Here is a 17,598-nt window from a genome sequence, read left to right as displayed (position 1 = left end):
GTTAGATATTAACATTAGGGAAAAGTAATAAAAGGATATACAGGAACTCTGTACTATCTTTGCCAATACCTGGAGTAGGAGAATGTGGCAGAAACTAAGTACTAGTGTGACTTTACAGAGAAAAAACTTGACACGAGGGCAAAATGATTAACCTGTCATCATTAACCTTCATCCAACAGAAGTAAGGAACACAAAATTTTTGACTTGCACAGGCATTTACATCTTCCTCACTTAACAAAAACTTGGGGAAAAACAAAACTCATATGTAAAAATGTTTATTTTCCCAAGTTTCATGAAGCTCCAGGTTTTGTTCACTTCTATATTCCTGTTACTGGAAACGTAGTAGGCATTCAGTAAATATATGATAAATGAAGAACAAATTAAACCATTTCTCGTTGGTTATTGTCCTTTTGTGTTCCTGGCATATTGAAGTTCTAACATGTCAAAATTACTCAGAAGAAATTGACTAAATGGAATTAGACTGGTTCTGATTCACACATTCATCACATAGAGGCATAATTGTTATTACATATTACAATTATTAGTGAATTCTCATCTACATAGGATAGTGTCTTGGTTATCTAGTGCTGCTCTAACAGAAATACCACAAGTGGATGGCTTTCACAAAGAGAAATTTATTTTTTCATAGTCTAGTAGGCTAGAAGTGAAAATTCAGGGGCTGTCAGCTCCAGAGGAAGGCTTACTCTCTTTGTCGGCTCTGGAGGAAGCTCCTGGTCAACAATCTTCCCCTGGGCTAGGAGCTTCTCTGTGCAGGAACCTCAGGTCCAAAGGACGCGCTCTTCTCCTGGTGCTTCTTTCTTGGTGGTATGAGGTCCCCCATTCTCTGCTTGCTTCCCTTTCCTTTGATCTCTTGTAAGATAAAAGGTGGTGCAGACCACATCCTAGGAAAACTCCCTTTACATTGGATTAGGAATGTGACCTGGATAAGGTTGGTGTTACAATCCCACCCTAATCCTCTTTAACATAAAATTATAATCACAAAATGGAGGCCAACCACACAATTCTGGGAATCATGGCCTAGCCAAATTGAGACACACATTTTTGGGGAGACATAATTCAAACCATGACAGATAGTGAGGTCCCTGGGTGGTGCAAATAGTTAATGTGCTTAGCTGCCAGCCAAAAGGTTGGAGGTCCCAGTCCACCCAGAGACATCTCAAAAGAAAGACCTGGATATCTACTTCCAAAAAATCAGCCACTGAAACCCCTATGGAGCACAGTTCTCCTCTGACACACATGGGGTCACCAAGAGTCAGAGTCAACTCCATGGCAACTAGTTTAGATAGAGTGGTTTAGATAGGGTGCTATTATCAGAGGGTAATGATAACAATGTTCCTTTGGTGGCAAAGTTAAGTGCTTAACAATGAGCTAAAAGGTTGGTGGTTCAAACGCAGCCAGAGGCACCTCAGAAGACAAGCTAGTGATTTGCTTCCAAAAGGTCACAGCCTTGAAAATCCTATATAGCAGTTCTATTTTGCACATATAGGAGAAACATGAGTTGGAATTTACTTGATGGCAACTAACAACAATGATAGCAATGAGGTATTGATGATTCACTGGTAGAATTCTCACCTTCCATGCCAGAGACCCAGGTCCACTTCTTGGCCAGTGCATTTCATGTGCAGCCACCACTCGTCTGTGAGAGGAGGTTTGTATGTTGCTATGATGTTGAACAGGTTTCAGCGGGGCTTCCAGACTAAAACAGACTAGGAAGACAGGTCTGGTGATTTACTTTTGAAAATCAGTCAGTGAAAACACTGTGGATAAAAACAATCTGATCCACAACCGATCATGGGGGCATTACTGGGCAGCATTTTGTTCTGCTGTGCATAGGGTCCCCATGAGTTGGGGGCCAACTTGATGATAGCTAACAACAATGATAACAATAGGGCTAATGTGGTAAAAGATTACTCTTCTTCAGTTGCTACTTCCTCAATGGAAAATCAGTAGTAAAAGAACCTGTGATGAGCATAATTAATGTCACTGAATTGTACAAGTAAAAAAATGTTGAAATGGGAACTATTTTGTAGTATACAGATACTTACCACAATAAAAAATATTGATTAAATAAAAGAGTGTATGTGGCTTAATAAAAAAAACAACCTCTCCCTATGGTAGTAAAGAAGTAATATTTCTTAAATATAAAAGGATTTAGCTTTGTATTATACTAATTATTTGCTACTTTGGAATAAATATCAACATATCTCTGAAAGTAACTGTATATGTTATTACCAAAAGTAATATATCTATGATTTGATTACTTTTCTAGGAAAGCTGGCTTTGGATTCTCAGAAATCATTTCTCCATCATGGTTAGACATTCATATACTTAAAACTACAACATTTAATTTAATATACCCATTTTAGAAAAGTAATGGGAAATATCTAGCTTTGTAACAGTAATAACAGTTTTAATTATTTAGAAGATTTTTAACTGTGGGATCTATTTCAGTGAGATGGAGATTATTAAATGTTTTAATGAGTCATTCATCTGGAAGAGAGATTTTCATCTTACAATTAATTTTCCAGTTAACAAAATGTTAAATTAATAAAAAGTTCATATCTTTTTCACATAATTAATCACATAACTGAAATTCATAAAGTTCAATGTCTAATCTATTCATTTTTGCATGGTTTACTCCTTTCCAATTGTACCAAAAATGTATAGTTCAGCAAGAGAAATTCAAATACACTGCTCACATGAGAGTGACAATCATCTCCTCTGTGGTTCTTGTTTTCTTGACCCAGAGCAGACCACCCAATACTCATAACATTTATATTCCCTCTTTACCTTATCTTATTAAAGTGTTTATAAGTCATAGTCCAACCTATTTGAAAGAAAGTATTACTACCAGGTGCTTCTGACAGGTGAACCCAAATTGGTAATTGGTACATAGAGGTTTTCTAAAAAATTTTTATGAACATCTCTTTTCATTTCTTTTTTCTAAGTAGAACTGTTCCCTTTTTCTAATATAAATTCTACATCTGGTGAAAGCATTTAGGCAACTTTTAGTGTTGTTTTTACCAAATAACTAATTTTGATGGCCCAATTGTCTATCTACTAAAATCATGCTCAATAAAGTCACTCTTGGACTTTCTTAAAGACTAAAAGAATGGAGATCTACTCTTAATCACCAGATGGCATAATTCTGCACTTTATGGTCCAAAAGTTAACACAGCAAGGTAACTCTTTTTTTTAGAAACTTGCACATATGTAATGTGTGACAAAAAGACGTGTATAGCATTAATTTGGAGACATATAAGTGATTTGGATTGCCTCGGGACTTTAAATGTACTTTAGCATTGATGAAAAGAAATAAACATAAAAATCATTCAAATGCAGAATCTTTCTTTAATCCTCGAAGTTGAAGTTCTTTCAAATAATAAAATTAAGGTAAAGTATAAATACTAAATGCCAAAGAGCCTCCAAATAGTCTTAGGGAAAAAACAATTGTGAAAGTCTTAGAAGCATGGGCCCTGAAGGAAAGCAACATTCCAGGGATTTTACTTAAGAAAGATATGACACACCAAGTAGAAATATATGAGAAAGATTGTGTTAGGAGTGCTATTCAACTGCTTAACTCAATGTGGGCATCAATAAAGTCAAACTGACAATAGCCACTGTAAAGATTATATAAGAAACTTAGGGGGCTGTGAGTTTATGTTAATGGGAGGGAAACAACTTGGAAAAGGAAGGTAAGAATGGTTGTACAACTCGAAGAATATAATCAATGTCACTGAATTATACATGAAAACTGTTGAATTGGTTTATATTCTGCTGTGTATATTCTCAACAACAACAAAAATAAATTATAAATAAAAAAGAACTGCAAATATTTTTGAGCCAGGGATCTCCACCAGGGCAGACCTCCAGGAGGTGTCCTTTTCTGAAGCTGCAATATGAACGGTGCCCCTGCAGTTCTACCATGCAAAGCCCATGCCTCATTTTCAAATCCTTTACGGGAGCCAGAAAAATAGTCTAAAGAGATAAATAAAGCTAACTATAAGGTAATGATGGGGAACGTTGGAGACTGGAGTAAACTGGAGTGCCCTGTCTAAAGGTTCTGTGTTATTCATATTCATCCTACTATTGTCATGTAGGAACACAGGCCCAGATCTGCTAGGCAATCGAGAAGGTCTAGTGTGTGTGTGTGTGTGTGTGTGTGTGTGTGTGTGTGTGTGTGTTTAAAGAGACATATAAAATTTAACATAAAATATCCTTTTATTTATATGATGGAAATTAAATTTATAAACTCTGTGAAGGCTAAACAAAATCCATCTATAAGCCTACTCCAGGTGGTGGGTCACCAATTTGCAATCTCAGAGATGGGCCCACCTGATTCAAGAGCATCTTCCTCATGTTATGTGAAGTGGTTTCTTATACTCAGAATTCTGACCTCAAAAGAGATTAATTGGGAAACTTTGATCCAAATGATGGAATAAATTTTATACCTTCAACATAAGCATAAGTATACAATGCTGACTTGCTTTTTATTTCACTGAAAAAGTGAAGTAAACGGACAAGAATTCTTCTCATGCCTACCATCTGTGAGGATCACTGAAAAACATTTCAAATCTATTTCAGTTCAATCCAACTACCCATGCAGTACTTTCTGCTCTGATCCTAAGCATCTGAAGCTAGGTCAGACCTCACAAGTTAAAGGGTTCAGTCCTCTAGACTGCCAAGTTTGCCCAAGACTTCAGATATTAGTCACAAGCTTGGGAGTCCCCACAATACCGTCACTTCTGATCTGCTGGCTACAATTCAGGTGTTCCATCTACCCTCTCAAAATGTCAGCTGTAAGCTAGGTGTCCCCAGGCCACTTTCACTTCTGTCTTGCTTGCTCCCACTACTCCCTTGGTTTGCTAATTCAGCAGAGTGACTCACAGAATGCAGGAAAGTGCTATACTCACAAGTATAGTTTTATGATAGCAAAAAGGATACAAATGAAGAGATACATAGAGTAAGGTCTGGGATGATTATCAACAAGGAGCTTCCATGTCCCAAAGGATCAGCCACCCTCCAACCCGCACCGATGTCTGTAACCAACCAGGACAGGAAGCCCATGTAGCTTCTGTCACTATAGCCTTTATTGGAGCCTCATTATGTAGACATGATTAATTGAATTCAACCTTCAGCCCGCCTCCCCTGAGGTCAGGTTGATATCATCTGGTGGGTCTTTCTGGCTTAGCCAGCTTCCACCCAAGAGGCATTAACAAAAACTGTCAGGTGTAGTCTGGAGGCCTCATCCAAGACACTTCAATTACTGAGGAAATTCCAAGGTTCCAGAGGTTGTATCTCAGGACCAAATTCTTTGAGTAAATTCTTTACCCCATACCACCAAACGTCCAACATCTATCTCTATTTCTATATTTCCTATACCTTCCCTCCTGTTACAATTATAAGTGACTCATGTTCCCCTTTAAGGCCAACCTCTCCCTACCTGCGTTGTGGATCCTATCTCCTCCTGACTACTCAAGGCCTTTGACATTGCAGTGATACCTCTCTCTGTTTCTTTGTCTCTTTCCCTGCATTATCAAACTTTTCCTCTCTACTAAAACATTTTCATCAGTGGATATACAAGTAGTAATATCTCTCACTGTGCAACAATCCTTTTCTGAATCCACATGCCTCTCTACTACCAAGACATTTTCTGTTACTCTGTTGCAGTAAAATACCTTAGAAGTGTTGTTCATACTCAGGGTCTCTGTTTCCTCTCCTTTACTCTCATTTGAACACCTGCAATAAGAATGTTATCCCCAAAACTCACTGAAAATGCTGATATTCAGGGTCATCAGTAGTCTCTACGTTGCCAGTTTTTATCAATTCTCAGACCTCATTTTATTAAATCTGTCAATACATGTGGTATAGCTCATCGCCCTTTTTTTAAAATACATTTTTCACTTAACTTCTGTAGTAACACTCTCTTGGTTCTTTTCCCACCTCCTAATCTATTTTAGCTGTGTCTTCTTTTCATGTCACAAGATGTTCAGGGATATGAAAATAAATGCTCAGCCACCTTTTTGATGTGCCTGGAGCCCAGGAGTCCTGTAAGAAACTTGAACACAACCTGTAAATGAGGTGTTGGTTGGTAGAGACCTACCTAATGGACTGCGAACTCCAAAGAAAGCTGATTTGGAAAGGAGAAAAAAAAAGAGGTGTTTAGAAAGGGAAAAAAGTACTATGAGTGAAGAAATATGGCAAAAAGGGAAAAGACTGGGCAGTAAGGAATGGAATGTAGAGGAAACAGTGATTTCAGATCCAATGTGAGGAGCTACTTAATTATGACCTGACCAGGCACCCTCCTGTGAACTCTTCCCATCCCATATCCCCAACTAGGAAGAACAGAGAGCTCAGGTATAATAATAATAATTAAAAAAAACTATAGGCTCAATGATTCTGTCAATGGGAAACCCCTCTGAAGAAACTAAGCAAGTTTCAAGAAGCAGAAGAAGCTTTCTTGCTGGCCAAAAAGCCTGGAGGTCAGGGGTTGAGAAAAGGTTGGTAATACCAGGTTAGTAAAACAGACAACCACCGTAGGAAAAAAGGCAGCAGCTGTCATTGAAATATAAGGTGAACTAGAGTGATAGACATTAGAGTGAGGAATAACAGAGCAAAAGGTACTATCTCTGACTATTATCTACAACCTTATCTAAGGACTCCCAGAGGAAGATTGGGAAGAAGGGTGTAAGAAAAAGCCGGGGTTTCCTATTAATAAACCTTTCTATAATTCTAATGGAATACACAGGAATCAAATCTACTACATCTGTGGAAAGAGATGATTGAAAACTCAATATCATCAGTCAGAAGAAGGCCAGGGGCTGAATGCAGAACAGACCATCAATTGCTCATATGCAAGTTCAAGTTGAAACTGAAGAAAATTAGAACAAGTCCACAAGAGCCGAAGTACGACCTTGAATATATCTCACCTGAATTTAGAGACCATCCCAAGAATAATTTGATGGGTTGAACACTAATGATCCAAGACCAAACGAGTTGTGGAATGACATCAAGGACATCATACATGAAGAAAACAAGAGGTCATTAAAAAGATAGGAAAGAAAGAAAAGATCTAAATGTATGTCAGAAGAAACTCTGAAACTTGCTCTTGAATGTCTAGTAGCTAAAGCAAAAGGAAGAAATGATGAAGTAAAAGAGGTCAACTAAAGATTTCAAAGGGTGGCTCGAGAAGACAAAGTAAAGTATTATAAAGACATATTCAAAGAGCTGGAGATAGAAAACCAAAGGGAAGAACACGCTTAGCATTTCTCAAGCTGAAAGGACTGAAGAAAAAATTCAAGCCTCGAGTTGCAATAGTGAGGGATTCTATGGGCAAAATATCAAAGGACGCAGGAAGCATCAAAAGAAGGTGGAAGGAATACACAGAGTCACTGTACCAAAAAGAACTGGTCGACTTTCAACCATTTCAAGAGGTGGCATACGATCAGGAACCGATGGAACTGAATGAAGAAGTCCCAGTAGCACTGAAGGCATAGGTGAAAAACAAGGCTACGGGAATTGACGGAATATCAATTGAGATGTTTCAACAAATGGATGCAGCAATGGAAGTGCTCACTCATCTATCCCGAGAAATTTGGAAGACAGCTACCTGGCCAACTGACTGGAAGAGATCCATATTTATGCCTATTCCCAAGAAAGGTGATCCAATCGAATGCGGAAATTATTAAACAATATCGTTAATATCACACGCAAATAAAATTTTGCCGAAGATCATTCAAAAGTGGCTGCAGCAATATCTCAACAGGGAACTGCCAGAAATTCAGGCTGGATTCAGAAGAGAACATGGAATCAGGAATATCATTGCTGATATCAGATGGATCCTGGCTGAAAGCAGAGAATACCAGAAAGATGTTTACCTGTGTTTTATTGACTATGCAAACGCATTCGACTTGTGGATCATAACAAATTATGGATAACATTGTAAAGAATGGGAATTCCAGAACACTTAATTGTGCTCATGAGGAACATACACATAGATCAAGAAGCAGCTGTTCGAACAGAACAAGGGGATACTGTGTGGTTTAAAGTCAGGAAAGGTGTGCCTCAGGGTTATATTCTTTCATCGTACCTATTCAATCTGTGTGCTGAGCAAATAGTCTGAGAAGCTTGACTATATGAAGAAGAATGGGGCCTCAAGATTGGAGGAAGACTCATTAACAACCTGCGTTACACAGATGACACAAGTTTGCTTGCTGAAAGTAAAGAGGACTTGAAGTACTCACTGATTAAGATCAAAGACCACAGCCTTTAGTATGGATTACACCTCAACATAAAACAAAAATCCTCACAACTGGACCAATAAGCAACATCATGATAAAAGGAGAAAAGATTGAAGTTGTCAAGGATTTCATTTTACTTGGATCCACAATCAATACGCATGGAAGCCGAACTCAAGAAATACAAAGACGCATTGCATTGGGCAAATCAGCTGCAAAAGACCTCTTTAAAGTGTTGAAAAGCAAAGATGTCACCTTGAAGTCTAAGGTGCGCCTGACCCAAGCCATGGTATTTTCAATCGCATCATATGCATGTGAAAGCTGGACAATGACTAAGGAAGACTGAAGAAGAATTGATGCCTTTGAATTGTGGTATTGGCAAAGAATATTGAATATACCATGGACTTCCAAAAGAATAAACAAATCTGTCTTGGAAGAAGTTCAACCAAAATGTTCCTTAGAAGCAAGAATGGCGAGACTACATCTTACATATCTCAGACATGTTGTCAGGAGAGATCAATCCCTAGAGAGGGACATCATGCTTGGTAAAGTAGAGAGTCAGCGAAAAAGAGGAAGACCCTCAACGAGATGGATTGACACAGTGGCTGCAACAATGGGCTCAAGCATAACAATTGTGACATGGCGAAGGACCGGGCAGTGTTTCGTTCTGTAGTACAGAGGGTCGCTATGAGTCGGAACCAACTGGATGGCACCTAACAACAGCAACATAATTCTGAAATAATGTCAAAACATTTCTTTAATCCAAACAAGATTGACGTATCATATTTGGTTTTTAAACTCTTAAATGGTTTTAACATTCTAAAATAAAAAAAAATCTATGAAAATATTTTTATTTAGAACAGTTGTAATAGAGTCTCACGCCACTTTTTATATTTGACCACTGACTTTTTTCAGGTCCCACTACTTCTCTTTCCCCTCTTGCCTCGATATGGTCCAGCCAACTGGAAGGGCTGGGTACACTCCCTCTAGGGACCAGCAGGAAAGTTCACACCAGAAAAACAATGACCCATACACAGGAACTCACACTGAGGCCCCACCTCTTAACCACAATGAAAATAAAACCTTCATCCCTCCCTTTGTTCAAGCCAATCCAGACTGGCTTGCGTATGTATCCTGCTGTCCCAGAAAGTCTCATTATGTGAATAATAAACCTTCTCATACTCTGTTAGTGTTTGTGTGGCATCATCAGTCTCCACATCCAGAGCAATTTGAGCCGGTGGAAAATGATCCAGCACCCTCCACAGGCAACCTCCAAATAGCAGTATTATGATAGAGGGTACCAGAAGGCCCTGTAAAATATAACATCTGGAAAGAACAGAGAAACAATAAAAAAATTGTAAGAAAAATCAAATAATTTTTGGCAGGCAGTAGAATATAACAGTCACCAAAGACCTCACCCCTCATTATTTCTTAAGGACAGCTTCTGAACTTGTACCTCACTTATTAGTATTAAGTATAAGTAAACAAGCCATTGGAAATGTTTCCAGCGGGGCTTCTAACTGGTTCTTCCTGGTTCAGTCATGGCTGACAAAGCAAAACCAGAACAGACTTAAATTTTTACAATTTGAGTGATCCAGCATGATAACCAGAATGGGAAAAATTATAGGTTGAAGCTCTGGAATGTGGGATTCAGAAGAGATTCGTAAATGCTTTCAGGAACCTGATGCATGAGGTTAGGTTATTGGCAGGACTGTGGAGAGCGACGCACATTCAAAGACGCGTAGTCAGCCACCATCTTTGAGCAGGGCACAGCTGTTTCTGACTCTGCTCAAAATCCGGTGGGCAAGAGATCTGGTTGCTATGCAATTCATACACTGCCCTTGTTTTCTAAGAGAGAGATTAGATTTCTAGCAGTGCTTTGACCTGTAATTTTTCCCATTCCAGTTACCATTCTGGTTCACCCAAATTTTAAAAATTCGGGCCTGTTCGTTTCATTTCCTCAACCGTGACTGAACAAGGAAGAACCAGTTTGAAGTCCTGGTTTCCAGTGAGCCGTTATAAATTCACTGGATATTTTCACTCAGGTTTCATCATATGCATGATGCATTTAAAAAGGGAAAAATATGTAATGGAACGAATGTATTCTAAAGACATTTTATGACTTAAGAAACATTTCTCTTTTGTCTCCAACACTGGGTTATTTGTCATGAGGAGCCCTGGTGGCACAGTGGTTAAGAGCTCAGCTGCTAACCAAAAGGTCAGCAGTTTGAATCCACCAGCCGCTCTTTGGAAACCCTATGGGGCAGTTCTACTATGTCCTATATGGTTGCTGTGAGTTGACATCAGCTCGATGGCAACGGGACTATTTTTTTAATTCAACATGAAACACTCTGATTTCTAAGAACATTCACAGACACTTTGCACGTGATCACAATCTATCCTTGCCAGCTGACAATTGCTGCAAAAATTTCTGTCTCTATGGAGGATAGAGTAAGCATGAAAAAAAGGCAAATCTGATTAAGGACTCCTTGCCTAAGGGAAGAGAGAGATCCATTGACAAATCCTTAGGGATTATTGATTTTTAGGTAAAAAGAAAAAAAAAAAAAACCACACACACACAGAAAAAGAAAGACAAGAAGGGGAGAGAGAATTAAAGCCTGGACACAGATGTGGAAGATTGATTGCAAGTAGAAAATACTTGTTTATACTCAGAAAACAACCTCTTGAAGATTAAATGTCGCTGAATATGGATAAATTTTTAGTTTCTCACAGGTGGAAAATCCAGCATTCTGATTGCCATAAGCTAGATTCTGAATTCTATAGGCTATTTTAAAGTTCTGACATGGTTTGAATCTTTAATAGCTTAAATGTTAAAATAGATGTCTGAATAAATACACTTTTAAAATTCACTCTTTAACCTCTATAAATTCACTTTTAAACCTCTATTACTGAATACAGGTTTAGTAAAATATCAATTCTAAGGCAAAACAATTTCAAACGTCCATTAACAACATTCTGCCAGTTTAAAGCATTTTTAGGGCTTGTGGAAGGTTGAGGTACTATTTCTGACAGACATAAAGGAAGTAACAGAAATAATTTATTTTCCCCAGAATTTTCATTCTGACTGACGGGAGAATTCTAAGAATTAGAGGGCCTTAGTGAGGTTGTGTTTCACTCATACAAAAGCACCAAAATATTTTGCAGTACATTTCTTTAGACATGACTTGCATTCGCAAGAAGCTTATATTTCATTAGGGTAATTTATACTAATACTGTATGCCTTTCACACATGGTGCCTTTATTGATAATAAATTACTCCACTATCTAGATGCTCTCAGAGAATAACAAAAAATTACAGCTAAGTGCCTAGCTTAGTGTTTTGAAAATAAATAGACTCTCAATAATAACCAATAATAAGCAAGATGCTAATAAGTAAGAAATAAGATGGTAAATTAGTTTCATGCTGCACTCCATTACCTCACGTTGAAAGACCAATACGTTATATGGTATTTTGATAAATACAACCTTTGGAACATCCTCTAGAAAGCTTTCCTCTGGATTTTTTTCTTACTTGAAGACGAAGATATAAAAGCTTCTGGAGATTAGTAAAATAATATTTTAAGCTGTCTCTTTCTCCCTGGGTTAGTATAGCACTCTCCATAATTTTGTCAGCAAAACTGAATAGCAGTTGTGGAAATTAAGGAAAGAGAGTATAGGATTTTACAAAGGACTGTGCGACTTTTCTCTGTCTCTGGACAACCTTTGACAGCAGCAGAATTTTGGTTGCCATCTCCATCAGACACAGCAAAGAGGAAACAATAAAAGAGGAAAGCAGGAAAAATATTACAGAAAAGATCTATTTTTCCAAGATGAAAGTCTTCTTAACCATGCAGAAGTATTTCTCTTTTTCTTTTTTTTTGTCTTCACTTCAACCACAGAAGCAAGATTAATAAGCTTTTCTGGGATCCTGTAAGAAAAGACTAGCAGACTAAATAGAATACCAGACAGCACAGTGTATGGGATGAGGTCATGCCAAAAAGAGGTCAGTGTGTGGCTCTTACTAACTTTAAAGCTTGTCTGTTGATATAGACATTTGCTGGTGGCCTCCCCAGGATCCTTTTCTTCCTACTATTTCTCAAATTCTTTTTCCTTCTATGTCACTTATTCTTTTTAATATGTTGATAACTGTTTCAATATAATTAGTTTCCTTTGTAGTCATATGTTTTACCCATTCAAAAACATTCTAGAAGGTGCTCATCTATATTGTCCAAAATGGAGACTTAGACTATAAAAAACAAGAAAAGAAAAAAACCCTCCAACTTTTTAATGTTTTTTATATTTTTTTGAACTTCATGAAAATATTTTAGGAACCACTATCTCTTCCCTAGTACTAGATTAACATGCTTCTGTTTCCTTGTACCTGCCCTTCTCTTCCCATTTAGAACTCCTGCTTCATCAGGGTTTAACTCATTTTCACTCTGTTCTCCAGCTATGTTTGTTCAAGTTGCTAAGTTGTATGTTTATATTTTCTGTTCTTGAGTTCTTTATTTTGGTTCATCTTTTTTTTTTTTTTTTTTTTGCAAGATATATGGTAGATTTGATCTACAAGGAGTACTCACAAGTACTATACTCGTAATTTCATTTATACTTGAGATAATTAGTTTTCTTCATATTGGAACAACAGTTGGATATAAGATTCATGGGTCTGCTTTCGCTTTATTTTCCTCAGAACTTTGTTTTCGTTTCTCCATTGTACATTTTTTTATATTGTGGTAAGTATGTATGCAATAAATCATATGGCTTTTTCTACATTCTTCACGTATACCGTTCAGTGGGATTAGTTATATTTATCATGTTGTTCAACCATTAACATTACCCATTTCCAAATTCTCTTAAGAAACGAAGTGGGCCCAGGCATATGGACTCCAACCCAAACTCCAGACGAAGAAACAAGATCATTGCCTCCTACTGGCAAAAGTATTTAGTTCAGGGGCATGTGACCAAACCCAGTGTATAAAGAAATGATTCTTCTTAGCCCTGTACCAGGAAATCTGAGGCCAAACCTGTCTCTTTTGCCTGCTGCACGTCAAAGGGCATCCATAGCTCTGGTAGTTTTGGCGGTGGCAACCATTTCAAGGCTGTAGGGGGACCATTACCGAGAAGCTGGCAATACAGAAGGCTGAGCTGAAACAAGGAAACTGGCCCTTTGTAATATCTAAAACTTGCCCCACCTCTAGACTTTTCAGATATATTTATCAATAAAATTTCATTATTAATTAAATCTATTTGTGGTGTTTTGCCATTGCCATCTAAGTGTGGTAAGAGACAGCTAACAATACAAAGACTTTAATCAAGTTTGCCAAAATATCTTTTTATTAATTCAGCATTTGTTTAATATATGTGCCAAACTCTGTACTAAGTCCAGAGGATACATGATAAAACAAACTTGATCTCTGCCCTTCCAGAATTTAGAAACCAGTGAAATTTTTAGAGAAGTAAATAGGCAAGATAACATGCTAAGTGCCATAATGAGGGAAGCATGTTGGGAATAATTACAAGGCACAATGTAGTGAACATTTGTTTTTTGATGAGTTTTTGAAGATTCTTGCCTTATCTTCCCTTCTTAAAGCTCCTTGGTTTCCTTTTGAAGAATTATCTTTCCACTGAGTATAGGTAGAATGGTAAATTCAGATGCCTGCCTCACACTATAGACATCAAAAGATTCAAGTTCTCTCTTTTCATAGCCCTACTAATCCAAAGCACGAATGTATGGGCTTGCTTGGCTAATCAGCTCCTCTTTCCCAGAGCATGCATCTCGAGTGAATATTACAAATAGAGGGGGAAAAAAGTTAGAATTTGTTATTCATCTCCACTGGAATAGCCTAAACAAATGGTTCCTGCTACAAGATAGTTGCTGAGCTTCTTGCTTCCATAGCCTCTAACACCTTTTCCCTAATGGTCAATTCTGACAGCCTCTAATAGTCGTTCAGTATGTTCTTTTTTGCGTGTTGTTTTTAGGTGCCTTGAGTCAGTTCCGACTCATCGCAACCCTGGGTACAACAGAACGAAACACTGCCCAGTCCTGAGCCATCCTCACAATTGTTGCTATACTTGAGCCCATCTTTGCAGCCACTGCTGTGGTTAAATTAGCCAAATGTCCCATACAGTTTCCAAGGAGCCCCTGGTGAATTCCAACTGCTGAACTTTTGGTTAGCAGCCATAGCTCTTAACCACTACACCACCAGGGTTTCCAGAGAAAGAACATTATGAATAGTTTAATTCATCTTCTTCATTTTAGAATTGAAAAATAAAGTGTAGTGAATGCTGTGGTTGACTTTCTAACATTCTCTCCCTGTTGAGAAGCAGCATTACAGCTTTGGGAATCGATTTCAGGCAGAAGGGAAAATCTGATTGGTTTAAGGAAATTGTATCGTTCCCATCTGTGATTCCTTCTGGAATTGGCAAGTATCCATTTCAGAGGAGAGGGATGCTAAAGTCTTTTTGGAAAATTCTATTTTAGCCCATAAATTAGAAATATGGGGTGCCATTCTCTCTCTCCCACTTGAGTGAATAGGGGAAAAGGCACTCTTGTTTTTCTGCGGAAAAAAAACAAAACCAAACCCATTGCTGTCAAGTCGATTCTGACCCGTAGTAACCTGCTCCATAGGGTTTCCATAGAGTGGCTAAGTGGGTTCGAATTGCCGACCTTTTGGTTAGGAGCGGTAGCTCTTAACCACTGCACTGCCAGGGCTCTGCTTTTTCTGAAAGCTGTCTTTTAATTATGATGAGAGCTATTCTAAGACAAACCTACATACAGAAAAGGGTAGAGCCAACAGAAAATGAGCAAAGGAACTAGAGCCCAGGACAGACTGCAAAATTGTTGTAATTAAACCCAACTTTTGAACTCTTACTTATGAGTTAATAAATTCTAAATTGTTTTTAAGTAAGTTTGAGTTGGCTTAAAATTGCTGCCAAAATATTCTTAGCATTATTCCACCTGCATTTTTTTAATTCAGTATATACTGAACATTTACTATGTACCAGTTACTGTCCAAATCAGTATATTTATATTGAATCCTATCTTCTTCACAAAATCCCTATTAGTATCTCCATTTTTATAAATGAGAAAATCAAGATGCAGAGCAGTTAAGTCACTTCCCAAGGTGACCCAGTTAGTAGTGTATTGAACTGGAATCTGAAACTGCCTGAAGCTACTTCTCCAGGCTTGAGATCTACATAGAATTTATAGCTCGCTGCTGCCCACCCAACATGACCCAATGGCTGGAATAAAGTAGTATTACATTATGAAGAAAAATGGCAATGAAAAGATTAATCAAATTTTTTATCTTCCAAGGAATTTATTTCTATGTTCTGTAGAACCATGGGGGAATAGTTAGCTTTGCATCTATTTTATTTATGTAGTTAAATCCCATGAGAAGAGAATACAATTGAAAGTGAGAAAAAGTTTGCATTTACTTAAAATGCAATAAATGTTTTATATAGTTACAACATTTATGGTCTCACAGGAATTGTTGCTTTGTGCCTCAGGGATACCTGCGCATGAAGTAAAACAGAAAGCTGCATCCTGGGAAGTGAAGGGCTTCACTGAATAAAGATTTAATTTTCTTGCAAATTAGTAGTGGGGGAGAAAGAATGAACCAACATCAAGCAATGGTCTCTTCCCAAATGGTGATGGTGCGCATCTAAGAGGTAATCAATCCCAGGTAAGTGCGTGAAAGGGTTCTGGTGACTAAGTTATGGGAAAACAAAAAAGCAACTGCTGAACCAAGAACAAATCACCAGAGGTCAGTTCTGGAAAATTCTACGATAGTAGGTAATTGATGTGGCTTGATGTAACTGACTCTACAGACCAACTAAAGCCAATAGATGGAACACATGTGTGCAGCAGTCAATGATAGATAATGATTTTAAACCACTGTTTCCCAAAGTTGCTGCAAGGGATTTTGGTTAAAATAATAGATCCCTAGGCCTTTCTCTGTAGAGCCTCACACAGCTGGGATCAGGTAGGGGAAAAAAAATTGTATTTAAAGAAATACCCATAATGACTCTTGAAATCTGTCTAGTTTAGGAAGCACTGATTTTAGACCAATCAAAAAAAGAAAGGAGACCTTGGAGGCAGTGGTCATAACTACAAAATAGAGGATGCAATATGAATCAGTTCAGTGGAGATTTGTGCACCACTCCTTGCAGTATAGAAACTTGCACAACCTTCGTTTATCAAATATTTATTGACCACTCACTACATGCTAGCCATTGTGTTATGTGTGAAAATTTAATGATGGAAAAGTTGTGGCTTCTCTCACCACAAGTTTTTAACATACAGGAGAGGTATGCAAGTCACTATGCAATTATAATACACTTCAATAAATGCAATGTTAGAGCTAAGTGTACAGATCTACAGGAGCCAATAAAGAAACTTGTGCTTAAACTTAGGAAGTCATGTCTAAATTTTAATTTGAAAGGCAAATGGGGGATGAATGGAGTTGTATGCAAAAACTGAATTTGCTTGCAGCGAGCACTAACTTAGCTACTAAGGCTTGTCCCATAGAATAAAGCTTCATGTGAAATGGGTGGGCAAAGTAGCTAGAAATGAGAGAAAAGAAGTACATAGAAATCAGATGATCAAGGGTCTTTTGAAAGTATATACAGTCACTGGAGAGATTTAAGCAAGACAGTAACAAAAACAGGTTTGTGTTTTAGAAAGAACAGTGACTCAGAGTAAAAAATGAATTAGAGTAGGGCCAAGTTTATAGTCTACAGTCAAAGAGGTCAATTAGGAAGCAAGTACAGTAGTTCAACCTTTGATAATAGTCACCTGTTGCATTACTAGTTTTCCGTTGCTACATAATAAAATTACCACAAACTTAGTGGGTTAAAGAAACACACATTTATTATCGCACAGTTTTGTATATGACTTAGCTGGCATAGAGTTTTACAAGATGTCGACCAGGGCTGGGTTCTCATCTGGAGACTCAGCTAGAGAAGAATCCTTACCCCACTCTCATGGTTGTTGGCAGCATTTAGTCCCTTACAGTTGTAGGACTGAGAGCTTCAATTTTTTGCTGACCCTTGGCCAGAGGGCACTCTAGACCCTAGAAGCTACCTACAGTTCTTAGCCACATGGGGTTCCCCCAACATGACCACATATTGCAACAGGGACACTGAAAACTTTTTTTTTTTTTTTTTTGCTGTCCATATTTTATTTTAATTTTTTATTGTACTTTAGATGAATGTTTACAGAACAAATAGTTTCTGATTAACAAGTCAGTACACATATTGTTTTATGACATTGGTTAACAACCCCATGACATGTCTACACTCTCCCTTCTCAACCTTCGAGGACTTTTTTTTTTTTTTT

Source organism: Trichechus manatus, unplaced genomic scaffold (genome assembly GCF_000243295.1).
Source record: "Trichechus manatus latirostris isolate Lorelei unplaced genomic scaffold, TriManLat1.0 scaffold00412, whole genome shotgun sequence".
NCBI classification, from domain to species: Eukaryota; Metazoa; Chordata; class Mammalia; order Sirenia; family Trichechidae; genus Trichechus; species Trichechus manatus.
Note: the sequence above shows the minus strand (reverse complement) of the source record.